Source organism: Empidonax traillii, unplaced genomic scaffold (assembly GCF_003031625.1).
Source record: "Empidonax traillii isolate 1590-97213 ecotype Southwest subspecies unplaced genomic scaffold, ASM303162v1 scaffold43:size1863611, whole genome shotgun sequence".
NCBI lineage: Eukaryota > Metazoa > Chordata > Aves > Passeriformes > Tyrannidae > Empidonax > Empidonax traillii.
The window spans coordinates 500,035-519,361 of NW_020955236.1; positions in this window are offsets into that span (position 1 = coordinate 500,035).

Sequence of the window (19,327 nt, forward strand, 5' to 3'; positions counted from 1 at the left end):
ATAGCATATTTTAGCAGGTTGGGGGGAAAAACAGTAAAACAAGGATTGTCTGTATTGATTTATTTTTAAAGCACATAAGTTGCATTTATCTCTGCTTTCCTCCTGTTCTCCTGACAGGCTTGGCATCTGCCCTGTTCCTTCCTGTAACTGGATTACTTGTGTACTTTAAGTGCATTACTAGATTGGCTAAAATAATACCTTTTCTGTGTATTTCAGAGTGGGCTTGCAAGTCATCCCAGCACAAAGATTTCCTCAGAAACCTAACTGCTGTCCTTTACAGTGCCCACAGCAAAGCACCTGGGTCTTGAATACCCAAACTCGTTGCTAATTGCTTGTAAGTGATCCTCAGACTGATAATTATTGAGAGAATGAAATTTAGGATTATCCTGAATTTGTTATTGAAAAATCGCTGGCAGATAAAAAACTGAGGCTTGTCAGCTTTGTAGTGACTTGAAATGATACTTTAAGCTGCATTTGCCTGTTGCCACAGGGTCTGAGTGGCTGCAGGCAGGAAAAGTGTATGGTTGTGTGCTGTTCATAACTAATCAGTGGGTTGTTCTCCCAACTGTGTCATCTTTCCAAAAAACCATCTGGTAATACTGCCATGAGTTTATTTTTCACAAACTGCCTAGAGTTGTCTTTATAAGAAGATCCAAAGCTATAGTCAGGTTGTCATCATCCATGCTGGATGAATTGAGATTTCCAGCTTTCTCCCACCTGCTGGCCTGACCAGGATGACCTGTATGGTCACTCCCTAAGCCAGTCTGATCCAGGGGGGAAACTATCAGCTAACTGCAGGTGACTGTCCAGGTGAAGTACTAGCTGTGGAGTTGTTCTGCCACATCCTCCAAAACAACAATAAATGGTGTAAAAGAGGGATATTTTTAGTCAAATCCAGCCTAGCACACTGGCTTGCACCCCCAGCATTGGCACAGGCCCATTCAGGTTAAACTCGGTTTCTCTGAAAGCCAGGGTGCACTGCCAGGGATGCCCTCACGTGCTGTGAGTCTCACCACTGACCATGTTGGGTGGATTCTGTGTTTGTGTGCTGGAATCCTACCTGACAATTTGTGCTATGCCCTGTAGTCCGTTGTGTGTGACCCATCCCAGCAGCCCCATGTTGCCTGGGCACAGAAAGCACCGAGGCAAGGTCTGCCTCCTCCCTTGCCAGGCAGGAAGGTTTGTGCACTTAATAAGCGACTGCCCATGATTAGGAACCGTTTGATGGAGAAGTAATTGGCTGTGGCACGTGAGTGCTGATGTAACCCGGTTTAGGAAGCATCTTTTTCAAGCTGGCTGAGCACAGAGCCATGGAGGGGAATGGAGCCATGGAGAACAGCACTAGAAACAAATTCTCTCCTGCAGCCTCCATGCACAAAAAGCTTTGATTCCCAACTGTTAACTGCTGAAAGGACACACAGATTCCTCTGGCAAGGCCTTCCTTAATCATCTGACACTGCACTAAAGCAGAGTAAGAGCTTTGAGATGGTTGTGCTTGACCCACTCTGCCCCAGGAGAGCTTTAGTTATAGTAACAGTCTTCTGTCTCTCAAGTGTGGGCTCTGGTGCAAGTTTTTTTGTAGTTTGAGCTGCCTATTCTTTGGAAGTTATCTTGAGCTTCAGAGAGCAGAGTTGAATAACTTTTCATTGCCTTGCTTTGCTGGAAATAAACCTGAGCTGCCTGCTTTCTGATGTGCTGCTTGTTATACTTCACAGACCTGCTCAGAATAGTGCAGGGTAAAGGAATAAAATGCTACAGGTGGTGGGATGTCTGCAGACTGGTAGGAGAAACTGGAGCCCAATTGCTCTACGCACTTCAAAATCTCCAAGCATAGGGGCAGAAGCCCAAAGGTTCCCAGGAGGCCAGGAATTAACTTTGGATAAGAAAGCTGGGACCATTGTCCTTCCTTGGCCAACATGGCACTCACTGAGGCACAAGCTATTGCCAGGGGACCAGACTCCCACTTCCCTCTCCAGCTGCTAGTTTTCCCTCAGAAACCTGTTTTGCTCTCCTGGATAGAAATAACTGTGATGTACTTTAGCACGTGTCTTGTTTGTGATGGCCCCCATCCAAAGCCTACTGATATCAGAGGAATGTTTTGCAGGGGCTCAGAGGGATTCTAGATCAGATCCCAGTCTCTGCAGCTAGTTTGGTATTGCTTTCCTGCCAGGATTGACTGACCAGCCACCAAGCTCCTCAGAAAATCAGCATGAAGTGTCAGTCAGGGTTCAGTTCCAGTGACAGCTAAAAATGCCTCTCTGGAGATGGATGAAAGGTGGTGGGCCTGAAATGCAAATGACCTCAAACAAAGCCAGCCAGTGTCCACACCAGCTCTCTTTTAAATCATACAGTAGCCTTCAGCCATTAACACTTCAAACACCATCTGGCCCTTTGAAAAGTCAGTTCATTTATTAATGTTCCTGTAAAGTCCCTTCCACACTCTGTTCACAGGATTGCCTCCTGGACTGGTCAGACCCTGGCTTCTCAATTCTATGCAAGAAAGGATGAACAGCAGCCCTGAAATGCTTTAGGAGGGACAGCAGGATCTGATGGTGGGATGCCGAGGTCTGGAGTCTCACACCTGCACTGCTGGGGATGTGCTCTCTGTTTTTGGGTGAGTCATGGCTCCTTCCTCACTCTGTCAGGGCCGGGACACTGCTCAGACACACGTCTGCCCTACGTTGGCTGTAGATGCAGCTGGCACGCTGTGGTTCTTGGGACTGGCAGGGAGCTTCTAAATTCACTGCTAGTTCCCATTTGCTGGCATGTGCCTGAGAGCCAGTAAAGGTCTTGGATCTGCCATGCTCTGGGTGTTACCCTGTCTGACAAGAAACATTCTGGGCTGTGAGCTGGAGCTGCAGAGCTGCACTGAGATCTTTTCATAAATCAGTATCTGAGTTCTCTGAGCATAAGGGTGTGCAGGGCCCATGCCTTCAACTCAGATTCCCCACTCAGCAGCTGACCTGCACATTCCCCTTGCTTGGTTTGGAGATCTCTGCTTTCTTGATTAAAAAATGCTCATTAGAGCAAAAGGACCCAACTATGTTGTCTTTTTTCCTGCTCCACGGACAGGCACAGTGCAAGCAGAGTAAGCGTGAATTGCAGCACACTTTTGCTGCTCACCAGCTGGCCAGGAGAGAACAGTGCTTGCCTCTGTCTGGGCTGTGGGGCTGGAAAGGTGAGGCTAGCAGCAGGAGGCAAGACAAATAGGAGCCTGTTTTTGATTTGCCATCTGACCCCTGCCAGCTCAGAGCACCCTGTCTGTAATCGTGACCTAAATTAAGCCCAAATGCCATCAGCGAGGCCGTTGCTTTCTCTCACAATACAAGTGTTTCCAGGTACCTAGCCAGAGATTTATAATCCAGCACTAATTACATTCTTGTTTGTGTCTGCTGTCATGCTGGTTTGGGCTTTCTGTGGTTTGTTAAGTCCAAGAGCGTGCCTGGCCCTTTGTGCTGCCAGCCTGTGTGCAGAGACAGCAAGGGGCATCCGCGGCTGACAGCTTAGCAAGCTGCTGGGGGAAACCTGCTGGGCTGGGCTGTCTGTCTTTAGTAGCCCAAATATCATGGGAGAGATTTGGGCTTGTTAAATTCTTGACTGCACAGGTCTGCTGTCCACGGTAGGTTCGCTTGATGGAAGCAGCTCTGGCAGCAGCCCAACAGCAGGAATGCTGCTTTTCTCTTCAACGTGGAAGGAGACAGAGGCTTGGTGTGCCCTGCCCAGCCAGCTCTTGCCTTCTCCATGGCAGATGACCAGCAGCTTTAGCTGAGCTTAGGTGCAGTGTTTTTTGCTGTGAAGATGAAGATTAGATGCTCGTAAAACAAAGCCTGCAATTGATTACCGGTAATTAGCACAGATTCTTCAGTCAGGGTGCTGGAGGGAACAGGATGGAACAACACGCCTCGTGACGTCGCGTGGTTCCACAGTGTTGGCTCTCGCAGGCTGTGCCCTGCTGGGGAGCGTGCTGGGCAAACCCTTTGTGAGAAGTCAGTGTCTTGTCGCACAGGACTTACACGCAGCAGACAAGCTTTTATTCTGAATCGCAAAGACTCTCCCCAGAAATACTGGAGTGGTTTCTGAAGAAACCCAACTCGGTGTATGCAGAGCCACTGGCTCCTCTAAGGAGCCAAACTGAGTTGTCACTCGTGTGTTCTGTGCTGATTCTCTTCTGCCACGCTGTGCCAGGTGGCACAGCAAGTGACTTAGACTCCCCAAAACTGTAGGGAGGAAAACCCTAGTCGGTATTGCTGGAAAAGCAGTTCTAAATGTAATCTGTTCTCTACCCTGCCCTTTGTCTGCTTTCTGTGTTTTCTCCCCGTGCCAGGAGTTCTTGAAATCTGTGCTGCTATTGTGACATTGGGGCAGACAAGTCAGGCAAATACTTTACACACACACACACACACACACACGCTCTGAGCAAACCAGACATCCGGTATTTAGAAATAAACAGCGTAAAGAGATTTGGGAAAGTCACTGTTCATGCCAAGACATTTAAGAGGCATCTTGGTTTGAGTAAAAGCCTCAGCTCATTTTCATTTTAATTTTTTTCGCTTTGTTTTTTAACTGTTGAGTTAAAGTTACTTCGAACCAAAATGGAATGTTTCTGTTTCCAGTTGTCTTCCATTTACATTTTGAGGTGCTAATTTTCACCTAAATATTTTATCTGTCAAGGAACAAGCATTTTGCTGACGGCAAAACGTTTTGTTAAGGTTTCTACACACCCCTAGTAATTCACAGAAGTTAAAGCTGGCAACTCTTCCTCTTAAAATCTTGGGTTCCATTGCTGAGGAATAGAGACCCTTTCACTACCAAGTGCCTGGGTCAGCAGTGGTTGGAGGGCAGTGGTCATTCAAGAGAGGTGTCAGACTCCTGTCTGCATCACCAAGTGTCACTCAGAGCACTCAAATCTATAGCCACCATTGCATATAGAGTGGACACTATTGGTCTTCAGTCCTGGAAATTTGGATCCAATCCAGTTTTCTTTAGGTCAGCACTCATTAAAGGTGATGAGGATCTTGGGTGAGACCCACATAGCAATCACTAAACACAGGTGTACAAAACTGTTGAAATTGTTTCTTTTTAGCAGTAAAGGAAAGTACAGTTGTACAGTGCATTTGTTCTGAAATGTGTGCTGAGTTGTGGGATTGTGGTTTGTCTTTGGTCATGCTGTATATTTTTGAAGAGGAATTGAGGCCAGTGGTATATACTTTGTCTCCCATGTGTTCAGATTTATGTGGAGTGGATTTGAGAAAATATGACAGATGGGAAATAGATGGATGTTTTTTTTCCATGCAGGTTGGCAGCTCTTTTACCTGCTAGCAGCTTAAATAATGGAAGCTGGATGATGACCACGCATTAACACTTTCTGCTGCTCTGAGTGCTTTTCAAAAAGGGAGCAATTACTTCAAAATCTGCTCTCCTTGTAGTCAGATCAGTATTCAGAACCTAACTCCAGGTTCAGGTTAGTTTTGGTCACCCATTTTCACCCTGCAGACCATTTGCAAAGATGCTCATTGCTAACTAAGACCAAATTTCTGACAGATTTGTACATACAAGCTCTCCTGCTCTGTTTGTAAATAGGACAAGGGTTTGATTTTTGGAAAACAACAGAAGAATATTCTAGGAGGTTCAGGTTCTTAGTGTGTCTGCTGTTTGTCAGGAAGAATTTGGCAGTGGTTGCTGTGTGCTACCGGTGTAGCTGAACATCAGGAACTGAAAACAGTCTTGAAGTCCTCAAGGATGTATCTGGCCTCTCTCTGGGAGTGAGGAGAACCTCCCTTGCCCCAGCAGAGAGATGGGCTATCACAGCTGGGGCTGAGTGAAAAAAGGGACTCCTCTCCATCCACCGTGGCCAGAGGGCATTGGGTGCTTTGAGAGGATTCAACTCAGTGAGCTTAGTCCTCTTCTGCAGAGAAATACAGAATGATAGAGATTTTGTACAATTTCCCTGTTGAGATCTCCTGCCTTCTTCAGCCTCCTTCAAGGCCCCTGTGATGCAGCTGGAATTCTGTTCCAGGAAGCAGGGGAAGAAAGCAATTCCCAGAAACTTGACACCATCTTTTCAGGAGAAGAAAGAAGTTGAAGGGTAATGCTAGAACCCTCCAGCGCCCCATCATGAGGTTTTCATTGCAATCAAGGCAGGTCTGACAGTCACTGCACCTGCAGGAGGCTGGGGGGACGTGGCACCATCCTGGTTTGCATTTTATCTTGGCACCTCTTCCCAAAGGCTGAGGCACCTCACTGCCCTGGACAGCTGTGGTGTCTCTGAGGCAGCAGCACCCCAGTACCCCATGTTTCATGGTGCTGTTTGCACAGCTACAGATGGCACGTGCAGGGCAGAGAGGGACTCCTCACTGAGCAGTATTAACCTTCTTGATTGGGCACGTGATGCACTGGGAAACACCTCCAGGAAACCAGCAGGGTGGGAGAGAAGCACGGAGTGGAGGTTGTGTGAATCCAGGATGGGTGCATTTGTTGCCTGTGAGATGATGTGCTGTTGAGAGAGATGATGCTGACAGAGATGTCTGCTGTTCCCTGGGTGCTTCCAGGATATTTGAGTTAGATTCTGCCAAGGATGACTTTTCATCCTGCAAGCTCGGGCCCTTCTATAGGGCTGTTGGCAGTTATTAAAACACAAAGCCCTTCTTGCCTACAAATTCATGTGCTTGATCTTTCCAGCCCAAATCCTACAAGTAACATGCACTTGTCCCCAGGGCAACTTGCTCAAATAACCACAGCTCTGCCGGAAAAAGGGCCGTTTGAGCCTTAGGGAATTGGGAGGAGAGGTTGAATTATTCCCAGCATCCAAAGACCAAGAGGTTCCTTCTTCTTCAGCAAATGTTTTCAGTTCCCACTCGGTGAATTATTGCTAGGGATTTTTTTTTTTTTTCCCTTCAGTGTTTCCATGAATGTGGTTGAGGCTCTGATCCAGGAAATGGGGGAGAAAAAAACCTCTGAAAAATGTATCGCACCATTTCAAAACTCAAGTGGAATTAATTAAATCCAAATTTCAACAGTGTGTCCAAAGTTGAGCTGGGCTCAAGACACACTTCAGAAGGTTTGATTTCAAAACAATCCCTTTGCGCACATGCACATAATTTAGGGAGGTTTCTGTGTATCCAGTACAAGGCAGGAACAGGGAGCTGCTGGGTACCTGCGCATACGGGGAAAAGGTAGGAATTGCAGGCCAGCCGGAAAAAACCTTTTTCTGCCTGATTCAGTTTATCCTAATCCTCTGCTCAGCAAGCTGCAGGCTGGAAAAAGAGTCAGGAAGTAGTGCCGTGGAAAGGAGAGCCAAACCATTTGAAATGGAGATGCTGTGGCTGGTACGCTCACAGTTCTGCTTGCTGGAGAAGTAAAAAAGAAATAAAAATAGCTGAGGGACAGTAGAGAAAAAGTGTCCAAGACATCGGGCTTGGGCTGAAGCAGAAGAGTTTGGCAGTGAAAATTTTTCTGAATGGTGGGGGATGTAGGTCTTTTCCCAGCTCCACCCCTGAAGGGGGGTTACCTTGGGGGCTCCATCTGTCTATCTATTAAATTAAGATAATGTAATTTACTGCCCCAGGGAAAACACGATGGACTTTGAAAAACAGTGCTAGTGGGCTGGAGCTTTCTCAGATGTTTTTTCAAAGCCCAAACGTCAAATTCTTTCCTCATTTTCATGTGTGTGTCCTGACTAGCTGTAAGAGAGTTACGCAGGGGTCAGTGAGGAGTAGAACTGGCTCTTTAATGTAGTACTTAACAAATTCTTTCTGTCATGCCTGTTCCCTGGCTTTTCACTCCTTGGGGAGGAAACCAGCTTCTCTCATTTGCTTTTTGCCTTGTAGTAGTGACCTGGGAGAAAGCTGAGGGGGAGGACTCCTACATGAAAGATCAGTTGTGCCTATTTACTCTCTGCGAGTGTGGAGATTTTGCATTTAGAGCTTGAAAATGGAGATGGTTCTACCTCATTTCTGCTAAGCAGCAAAACATATTGTCAGTAGTTTTCCTGTGGATCTCCTGGCTGTGCAGGGATGCTGTGGGTAAAGGTTCTGATGTGGCTATAGAGACTAAAAATGTCTCCTTCTGTGTGGAAGTTCAGGTGCACTGTGAGTTGATGAACTCTGTTGCAGATGGGAGTTGAAGCTTTTCTACAGCCACTGTTTGAGAGAAGGAAAACAGTAGACCTGTGCTGTGCAATGAATTTTATAGGCTTTAACTTCATCACTACAAGAACAGTTTTATCTGTAAGTGTAAATCAGCACTACACTTGCTGCAGAATAGCAGCTGTACCTTGAAATACTGTGGGGTTTATTGGATGGGGATTTCATTGCCTGAGCAGGCTCAGAATCCCAGAGTCATGCTTGAACCCTGGAATTAAGGCAACTGAATTCAGAGCTCTGACAGGTCTGGGAATCTATCTTGTTGAACTCAGTGGCAGCCAGACCTGCCAGTACAACAGGGATGTTGAGGGATGAGATGAATACATTTGTTCCAAAGACCTCCCAGCCAGATGTTACCCCTGCTGTATCGCATATGGCTTTCTCCAGGCACAGAGTTAACACATGAAACCTGAGCCAGCTGATAACAAGGGCAGGCCAGTGCCAGCTGGGGCTGTGTGGCATTACCCATCCACCTTTTCCTGGCAGCTCTGGTGCTGGAAACACATTAAGTGTGGTTCAGGAGAAGTTTGGGAGCTCAACCAATACAAGGGCCATGCAAACACCTCTCCCTGAGGAATGGCTACTGACACAGCCTGTTTGATGCTCCAAGGCTGCGGTGGGTAATTGACATATCAGAAATTCACTTCCTCTTTCTTCCTTCTGCATTGCATCAGCAGTGTTGGAAGTCCTGTTGCCTGATGCCACATGGAAGCAGCATAACCTGAAACAGCACAATGAAATTTGCCCAGACACTTCTATTCCAAGCTGAAGAAATTATTTTTTTTTCTATCTCCTGTCTCTTATCAATATATCAGGGAGCTGTGGCTTTGTTTTCACAGTGTGGATTTGTCTGCTGGAGCTGGACCCTGCAGAACCCTGATAGACTACCTTGACAGCATCCCAACCCAAATCCTGCCCAGGATGCAGGTCTCCCAGCTCAGCAGTGCCATCAGCCAGGTGAGAGGGAGCAAAGAGCACAGTGGAGGATCAGGAAGGGCTGTGCAGATTGCTGCAAGGGCCAGTGGAGTAAAGTAAGATATTTGCTTGACTTCTATCTCCTTTTTCTGTGCATCTCAGCGGTGCTGAAAGGGCTCAGCATTTCCTAGAAAACCCTGAGCCTCTTATCCACAGCCCTTCTGCAGCTGAGTTTGCTGAGGGCACAATTCCTCATCCTTTCAAACCATGCTCTCCCATTGTCCTTCTCTTTTTAGCTTTGTCCCTTTCCTTTCTCTTCCCTGGAGGAGAGCATGTGCTGGTGTTGCCTCAGGAGCAGATGTAATACAAGCTATTGGTTTCCCCACCGTGTCCCCTGGCACCCTCCTGCCCCTGCTTTCTGCCAGGACCTGCTGGGCTCTCCTACTTTTCGCTTTGCTATGGCTTGTTCTGTTAGTTGGCCCGTGTGTGCCCTCTGTCCCTTAGTCCATGTACCCTGCAGCCTGTTTCCTTGCAGGTTTTTCATGTCTTTCAGAGGTAAAAAGGAAAGGGAGGAAATTATATCAGTATAAAAATACAATAGTTTCATGTTCCTGGTTGACTGCTCCTGGGATGCTTTCAAATGTGGCCAGACATACCCAGACAATTAATCTTGTGCACCCACAGGGTGTAACTGTAAAACAGTGCATGACAGATAAAGATGTATCTTCCTTCTCTATTGTGCTGTTTGGGGGATTTTTTGGAACTCCAGTTTTTGCTGTGTCAGGGCCAGATATCCCGTCTGGATCCCCAGGCATATTCTATTGGCTATGATAAAAGCAGATCCTTGTATATCTTATTAAAATTACATATTAAGATCTTCTTTTTCCCTTTTGTTCTTTTTTTTGGAGTAGGGAGGTAGCCAAAATTGAAAGAAACTGATAAACATGGAAGAAGGGCAGGAGAGAAATGGCTCACAGCACACTTGTTCTAGCAGGGCCTGAGATGAAGGGGTTCATGCACAGGTGGTGGGAGTGAGCAGGTAACAACCAGCCCATCTGAGAGTGCCCCTTAGAGCAAGACTGCTGAACCATTTATTAGGCTGCTAAACAGATCCTGTTGCACCCAAGTGTCCTTGTGCTGGGGTGGAGCACGCTGGGAAACTCACATAACAAGAGCAAGTGCTGCTGCTTCAAGAGCTGGGGGCAGGAAACCTCAAAGTACAGGAGCAGTGACTGCTCATTCATGTGTCTCTTCTGTCTGAGCTGATGAGTTCACGCTGCTGCCCCCCTGCAGTTCTGGAATCTCATCACCCAGCCCAGATACTCTCTGCCATCCTTGTGCATCTCACAGTTTTCTGCATCTTTCCCTATATCCTCTGTTTCTGTGCATTATAAGCACATATCCTGTCCAGGCTTACTGTTTATATGGATGAGGTTCAGCTTCTGTTTAAAAGGCCCTGTGGACATTAATCCTTTGGGGACTTCAAGAGGACATATGAGATGATCACTCCAATTTAAAACTGATCCTGCTGGGCACAGCAGCTCACTCTGGGTTAATCTGCCTTGTGCCAGTTACAGACCTGTGTTTCACAGGATATGAGATCTGTGCAGGGGCTGTGGGCAGAGGGAGGGGTTGGGTTTGTTTAACATCTTCTGTCCATGTTGTAATTGAGTTTGTGCCCAGTGCGATCCACATGTGCACCGTCCCCCAGCATCTGATTCTTTCGCACACGGATTTGGGGTTTTCCAGACCCACCTCTCCAGCACACAGCCAGCCTGAGATAAAGGACCTCAGCAGGCAGTGAGGATCCAGGCAACAAGCACTTCTGCTTTTGCAATAGGCAAACATTGTAGTAAATAACATGTGTAGCTTTGTTATTAGGCTTGATCTTGTTAGGGGGGCAATAAATGTTCTCTGTGATCATTTTTCTTGTAGAATATCAACACAGGATAAAACTGTGGCTCTGGCTTTGCTCTTCCTGCTCATTAGAGCTCCATGCTGCTTCATGCCATGGCCTCAATCTGTTGCTGTTTGCCATGACAGCTGCGTGTCCCCAATTTCCTTCAGACTCATTTTGCATGTGATAATGTTGGCAGTTCTTAGGTTTTTCTTGTCCCTTCCGTCCTGCCCCTTCTCACTTTTATGAAACCAACTTTGCAGCAAATTGTGTTTAATTTAAAAGGGATGGTTTGGGCAAGATACCTGTTTGCTGGAAACCAAAATCAGGGACATCTGGCATTCATTGGCTTATAAAGGCAAAGAAATGACACAACTAAAATGCAGATACAGAGGATTTCCAGCTACTGGGGGGGGGGGGGAAGGGGGAGGTATGTTATTTTACTAAACTGAACTCAGATAGATTGTTTTCTAATTGCTCCTAGCAACAGCTCTGGGTATAGTCTGGACTGGGCCACTTTTAAAATTATATACCAGTAAAAAACCAGATTTGCTTCATAAAATACTTCTTTTTTTTTTCTGTCTCTGTTCATCTGCCTTTCTATTCTCTGCTCAGAATTTTTGCTTTAAGGCCTGAAGACACTTCTAGAGCCATCCCCCAATCACCAGCCTCCACATTTCTGCCAGAAGAAGCTGTTGTATCACATCCAGAGCCAGGTACATTTGCTGTGCCTGGGGGAACTTGAGGACAGAAAAAGAACTTGCCTCACTCCCAATTTCTAGGCTGACTTACAACAAGGGATCCAGAGATCTGGTCTGATTCCCTGGGCATACAGGTGGGAGTGAGAGATGCTTCCCAGAGCTGGCCTGGCCCTGTGAGGCAAAGTGGTGCCCTGGTAGCCAGAGCTGTGAGGCAGCTCAAGAAATCCCATCTAATCAGTAGCTATATGGCAAAAACCAGCTCCTTCTAACACTTCAAAACAGTAGAGCTTTATTTGAACTTGAAGAGAATAAATGAGCCTTTGGCATTATGTGGGGAGAGGAGATTGTGCTTCTAGCTGCCAGCAGTGCATACTTTCTAATTCAAGAAGGAGCAACAAGGCAGAGCCCATAGACAGCATCAGGCGCAAACCCAAAAAAATCCTGGCTTTGCCCATGGAGAGAGTGAGAAGTTGGATCCTCTAAAACAGAGGCTACTTTATGAGGAGTCAGAAACTGGGCCACACACAAACTGGGAATGTGAGGGTAGCAGGGCACTGCTCTCTCTCTTTTGCTGAGGGATCTCCAGGCAGGTCAGCCTGGGCCATACAGGGTCTGTCCCAGCAAGGCCCCTCATCTGTACACACCAGGTTTCGTGTCAGCTGCCTCAGATTCCCCACATCCCCCCACCACTGGCAGTGGTGGAGACCGGATCAGTGTGGAACCAGAATTTTACGAAGGGCAGAAGTAAAACTCCCCCGCATTTCTCTCACTTCCCTATTTGCAATTTCTGGCTGAATCTTTTGCTCCTGCTGGATCTTCCCCTGGGAACTGATTGAAAGAGCATTGCTAGTTTAATCCAAATTGCCCTCCAGTTCCCTGGTGATGCAATTAATTGAAAGCAGGATTTTTACCTCTCTGTTCTGCTTAAAAGGATCCCCTGGCCATCAGGCTCTCCTGCTATGAGATCTAAGAGTCACTGTGCTGGCAGCCAGTGGGATGTATGAGCTCGGCTTTCTAAGGGGATAATCCAGGAAGACATCAGGTCCCCCTGTATGGCAATCCCAGCCTTAATCAGTGTCTCTCACAGTTGTGGGCTATTGAAGTTCAGCATCGGGAGTAGTTTCTTCCATCATTGAAGCTTTCAGTTGCAAACTTAAACCTTTTTCCCCACAGTAATCTGCAGTGGGAGAGGTCCCTAGTGCCTCCCCATGACAGATTTCCTTTTGAGAATTTCTACGAATCTGCTCTCCTTGTCAGAGAATTAATCAAACTTAGATGACAGTCATGCTCTCGCTGGAGTGAGTGTGCTGAAATGCAGTAAATTCCATGTGAAAATCTGCTGTCTGATACAGGCATGCTCTAAGGAGACAAAACTTGAACTAGCAGAATTCTGAGGGCTATGTGAGCAGGGCAGAACAGTGCGAGCCTGTGCTGGAGAGAGTGAGCGATGCTGTGGCACCACGTGCCCCAGTTTGCCCAACTGGCAGATAAGTGAGAGGAGAGCAAAGACTGTAGAGCTCAGGGCTCTGATTCCTGTTGCCTGTCAGAATTAGTTGTGGACAGGATAGGGAGAGGTTTAAGAATTTGGACCTGTTGCCATAAGTTCTGACCGTGGTGGTGAGAACAGACTGTGGCAGATAATTTGCAGGTGGACTCTGAGCCAAGGCTGAGTCCCAGTTTGGCTGCTCTTCCTTATGAAAGGGAAGGCATGTTTTGGTTTTCCTGGGCTGTCTGCAGAGCCTCTCTCTCCAGTCTGGGAGAGGTGCCAGCCACTTCCAATGCCTTTCCCCTGTGAGTTTAATAACTCTACTTCCTTCATCCTGTCTTGAGCTCTCAAAATAGCATCCTCAGGTATGACATGACATATTCTATTGCCCTGCTGTCTGCTGCAGACAGTGCCCTCTTTCTTTCTGCTTATTCCTGCTTCGGTTTTATACACAGTCCTTGGGACTGGCGCCCTTTGTCATATTAGAGTTGCCACAGAGACCTGGGAGAGGAGGCAACTCTTGCTGAGAGCACTGGAGCCTGCTATAGAGTTCTAATTCCTACAGCACTAGGATGCATTTTGGAGGGCTCCTAGGCATATCCAGGATTGACTTAATTTCATTTAGCTACCAAAATTTCCTTGGCACTGGAGCACAGCACATCCCATAGTTTACCTGAGGTGGGATCCTTTTAGTTCCCTTGAAAATGGTGGATTTGTGCAGACTATGGAGCAGTGTGATCACAAATCTTCCCTCTCTGTTTACCGCTGACTCTCAGCAAAGCCAAAACTCCTGAGCATGAGTTCATTAGCCCATTGGAATGGTGCTTCCTTGGCTCCTGACTTCCTTCCAAGGCTCTGGCAGCCAGACACCACCTCTGCTGCCAAGCTAAACCTTGCCATGCTGTGTGATGGGACAGGCTGCTCGGCACACAGCCAGGGATGAGCCTGTTCTCACTCAGCTATTGAGCATCCCTGCAGACACGCTGGTTATGCCAACCTCCATCCTACACAGCCTTCCATACAGGCTCATATTTCCTCTCTAGAGCAACCTCATCCTTTCATCCACACTCTCTCCCTTATAAGAGGAGGCAAAGCCATGTTTGCCCCATCCTTCCCTTCCAAAAAGCTGTGTCTGGACTGCTGATGCCCTATAGGGAAAGTTAAATGACCCCTTGAAGGGATGGCTGCCATGTAAACAACCTGGCCCAGCCACTGCAGGGCTCATTTGGCTGGTTTGGCCTCTTGCAGACTCTCTAAAAGGCATCTCCCCCTCCCTCCTTTGTGCTCCTGCCAAGTGAGCTCCGCTGCGCCGCGTCCCTGATCTTTTCTGACATTAATTACCCTTTCCTGGCTCAGACTGCCCTGTTTGTGGCCAGAAAACCAAACTCACTTGCGCCTGGAAGCAAAGCAGGAGGGAAGAGAGGGTGTCTGCTTCCTTGGATGGCCAACTGGAATAAGCAGGTGTCTCTGAGCCCTTCCTACCCCAGGGAGAGCTGCTAGAAGGCTTTGCCCATTGCAGCCCAGGCTGGATCCAAGTGCTGAGCACCTGCTCTGCCTGCCAGAGTGGCTGGGAGTGAGGGTAATGGGCCAGCTTTGAATCCGTGCCCAGCATCCTCAGAAATGCACCAAACAGACCCAGCACAAGTGCAGGGAGAAACCACAGCCAGAGTAAGCCTTGGAGACAGCCCATCCTCCTTCCATGTGTGACTTTTTAGGCCACTAATCTCAAAGTTGTTTTCCTTCACTTCACCTGGATGCCCACGGCCTCCCACCTCCCTGTCACAGTCCTGCCCCAGGAAGAGATATCCCTTCCCATGGAGGGAGGTATGGGGTCCCAGCTCCTCACGTCCCCACACTCCACAACCTATGGCAGTGTGACAGTCCAAGGGTCACTAGGATGCTGCTCTAAAAACACCACTGAAGACTTTCCTGGCACCAGCCACGTGCTCAGTGTCACCCACTTTCCCAGGCCAGAGCTTTGCTGGCACAACTGAACGCTCTGAGGCTCTGGGATTCTGTCGAAGGAGCACAGTTCTGCTGCTGGGCTTTTGGAGACTGCCACCAGCCTACATCAGGAGGAAGGGGGTAAGTCAGAGCAGGGTAAATATGAACATGGCGTTGTTCCTGACACTTCTACGGTGCCCTGAAGTTCCCATCACACACCCAAGGGAAACAGCAGCACTTGGAGAGCTTAATTGGCAACTCACCAGTTACAAACTCATAGTCTGTATTAATTCCTGTGCTATAAACAGACAGAAAGGAAAATCCATACTTTCCTTGGAGAGAACAGCAACGTTTCTCAGAAGGAGCATCTGTGTGCGTTTGCCACATCTTTGAGCCTGCATCCAATCCAAAGGGACCCGCGAAGCAGAGTTATTTCTAAAATACAGCACCATCTAGTGCTGTGCTGCAGCAGGTCACGGCGGGCAGCCCGCCTGTCCCCACCTCGGCACCCCCCAGCACTTGGGGAGTCTTCTCCTCACTTTCCCTTCCCAGTGTAAGACTGTCTGCCTTTGGGAGTGGGCTTTGATTTGGTTTGTGTGTCAGATGGCAGTGGGTTGTCTGAGGGCTGCTTCAGCAAGTCTCTGTGCCTCTGTACTTGCAGGGTTCCAGCAGCCTCTTGCATAATTCATGGAGAAATTCTGTTAAAACTCCATCCAAACCTCAAATCGTATGCGAAATGCAGCTGGAAACCATCTCTGTAGATTCGAGCCATTGCAAACATCCCTTCCCCCTGCTCCACCACACCTTGTATTCCTGTGTGTTGAAGCCAGGGAAAATTTCGACTTGTGCAGAAATCCTGATGCTGATTGACACAAATGCAGCCAGTTATCTGGGCAGTGGCTGTACCCTTGTGACCTGCAGAAACGTAAAGGGTGATGAGCTATTGCTGAGGGTCTGGAGGGGCAAGAAAGGTAGTATGAGCAGGTTAAATTTCACAATTTAAAGCCTTTTATTTGTACTGGAAAATAAACTTCATGAGGGTTGAAAACTGCTGAAGTATCTGTGGGATAAAAATGGGATTAAAAGTGCTGCAAACGCTAATAGGTGTAGAAGTTGTTTGGCCAAGAGCAGAACTGCCTCATTATTATGGAGTTAATTAACATACCTTTCCACCACCCCATCATAAAAAAAAAAAAACACGTGAAAATTGTTGCCTTTTTCCCATACCCAAAATTCAAGGGTTCATTTAAACACAAATTTTCTTCAAGTTATATCCAGGATTCGTGGGCGTGGTTAAGACATGGAATGTGGTACTAAGAGCTCCTGTAAGTCAGAGCAATCTCTAAATCAAAGCAACCTTGCACTCCTCTCCCCTTCCAAGCCCAGGCACTGTGAGGTGAAACCCTTGACTTTTAGGAGAAACTAGCAGGCCAGGAAATGCTTCCAGTGGTGCTGTGTGATTGACTCTTGCTGTACAGACAGGTTTCCTCCTGCTTTTCCAGGGAGAGGGAATGTTGTGTGAAGAAAACATAGTCTGGCTGGTAGCGCTGTGTGATGTAACCACAGGTAGGATTTGGGATGGAAAAAGTTTGGTCTGTGGTAACCAATCCCACAATGGGGGAGGATGCCTGAGAAACTCGTTTCTTTCACAAGCAAGTGTGTGATACCTTTTCCCACATCTATCTGAACGTTTAACCCAAAGGAAAAGATTGTTTCTTTGTACCGGGCCTTTGTTATTCCCCCTTTCCCAGAGGATGAGGCCAACATCAGCATGAAGGTGTGAGAATTTTGAAGCAGAACTGTTTGCTTTGTGCATAAGGGGACGGTTTCCTTGTGACACCGACAAAATCAAAAGTTTCTATTTTGGAGCTAGCCCCAGTGGCAGTAAAAATTAAATTATCCTTTTCGGTTCTTTTGTTTACTGAAACACAAAAGCAGCAGCGCAGGAACTTGCTCTCCAGGGCTCGCAGCAAAGGCAGGGTTGGTATGAACCAGTTCTCAGACACAGCTGTGCCTGAGACCCTGGGAGGTTCTTCTTTTGGAGACCCAGGCCACAGTCATGAGCGGTGCAGCCTTGTAAATCCAGCTGGCCAAAGCATTTTGCTACTCAGCCGTCAGGAAACACCTTTGGTAGGTGCTGTGGCACATGCATATCTCTTTGGTCCTACCTCCACATCTCAAACCTCTCTCGCTGGTTTTTTGCACAAACAGGAGCTGCTGCCTCTCCCATCAATGCAGTGTCCTGCCCTGAAGGAGAGAGGTTCCAAGCATCAAACATCAAGAACAGGTCCCATGGAGACAAGGCCACACAGCAGCTTCCACGTGCCAGCGTTCCCACTGAGTCCTTCCCACGGGCAGCCCGAATTCGGCTGCTCACATCCACAGCTCTGTGTTAAGCTAATGTTCTACTAAAAACACTGCCAAGTCAGGCCACTGCGTTCCTCTCCCTGGCACTGTCTTGGCCTTTCCTGGGTCACCGTGGGATTGTTCCCTATGCTTGCTGCTAGACCTTTTATTTCTCCCTTTGTCAGACTAATTATGAATGCCCCAGCTGAGAGAGATTTCCACTTCCTTCATTTGCTAGGCAACCAAAGGTCTGCACATTTCCATAGGGGTCTGTAAACATCTCATGGTACATTCTCCTAATTAGAAAACAATGTCTGTAGTTGTGTTTACATTGCTATGCTTATTAGGAAGTAAAATGCTGGGTTGGTCTTGTGTTATGTGCAACCTGAGATTGTGCATTTGTGTGCTGTTCGGAGGAGTTTTTAATTGTTTTTTAAGAAATGTATCTTGGGGATTTCTTGGTTTCTGAATCAACACAGACAGAGGGTTTACAGCTTAGCTGTTGTATGAAATTACAGATCACATGTTCCCTGTGAACTTTCCCTAAGTTTATTCAACTCCAAAAATGTAAATTGAGATGAAGAGGAAATATTGCATGAGTTCAGCAATGAGCCACCTCCCTGGGAGGCACTACTTGTGATCAGGCAGTAAAGTTTCAGGTCAGTTGGGCAGAACTAGTAACAAATATCTCAAAGTTAATATCTGTACAAAGGGGAATCAGAGGTTTTCCACATTTCTAGGATGATTCATAGTATTCTAGAAGCATAAAGAAGGAATCTATGAGTTCATCAGTCCTGATCTTCCATATAATTCAGACTGCAGTAATCAAAATCAATTTGAGATTAATGTCTTTTGAACTGAATATGTGTTTGAGAAAGGAGTCCAGTCTTACTTCAGAGATTGCCAGTAGTGAAGAGCTGATTGCTACCTTATAAATTGAGGTAGCAATCTATATTCTCACTTCACAATCTATATTCTCACTTCAACTCCCAGCCCCTAAATCTACATTTTATCTCTCAGAACGAAAAGCCTTTGGTCAGTTTTGTTCCCCATATTTCTGCTTCAACAGAGCACAAGATCACTCTGTAACAAGAAGAATAAATTGCAGTATTGGACACTTCTGCTTGAAACCTATTTGGTAAACTTTAGATTCAATTCACGGCTCTTGTCTGGACCTTTTCCAGTCTATCAATGTACTGTGAAGGGTGAGCCCAGGCTCTGGGTACTGCCAAATGCATCCCTACCAAGTGCAAGGAGGGGGAATTGCTCTTTGTCACTGATGATGTTACACCACAAAATCACAGAAGAGTTGATTGGAAGGACCGTTTTTGGAGATGTGCTCCCCATCTCCTGCCTTACAGAGTGAGGCAGATCTTAACTCCCTTTGGCAACCTGGACTCGGCCTTGGCCTTTACAAGTGTGGAGGATCACTGGTCTCTAGAGGTGCCTGTTGTCAGTCACTACAGGCACAGACTGGTGCTGTACCTCCCTGCCCAGCCACGACAGAAAGAGCCCAGTTCAACACTAACCCTTCAGCAAAGGTGCACTGACCTCCCAGTTAATAGAGCAGCCCTTCTTGCTTATTTTATTCCCAGCATTTGAACTGCAGCACATTCCAGCTGGGTAAAAAGGCTCTGCTGTTTGGAGCATGCCTGGAGTCAGGTGGTGAGCATACCGAGAGCCAGACAGGATACTGAGCTTCCTGAGAGAGTAAATGCTGAAAGTCATGCAAAGCATCTTTCACTCTGGCTTGGCCTCAGCAGCCGCTGGAAAGGAAAGGACTTCACAGAGACAGAGAGATTATTCTCTCCTGGCTTAGAGACTACCTGGCCTTTCAGTCACATTTGAAAGGCTGTATTTTTAAAGGCTGCTCCCTTCATTGGCAAAATGTGCACCC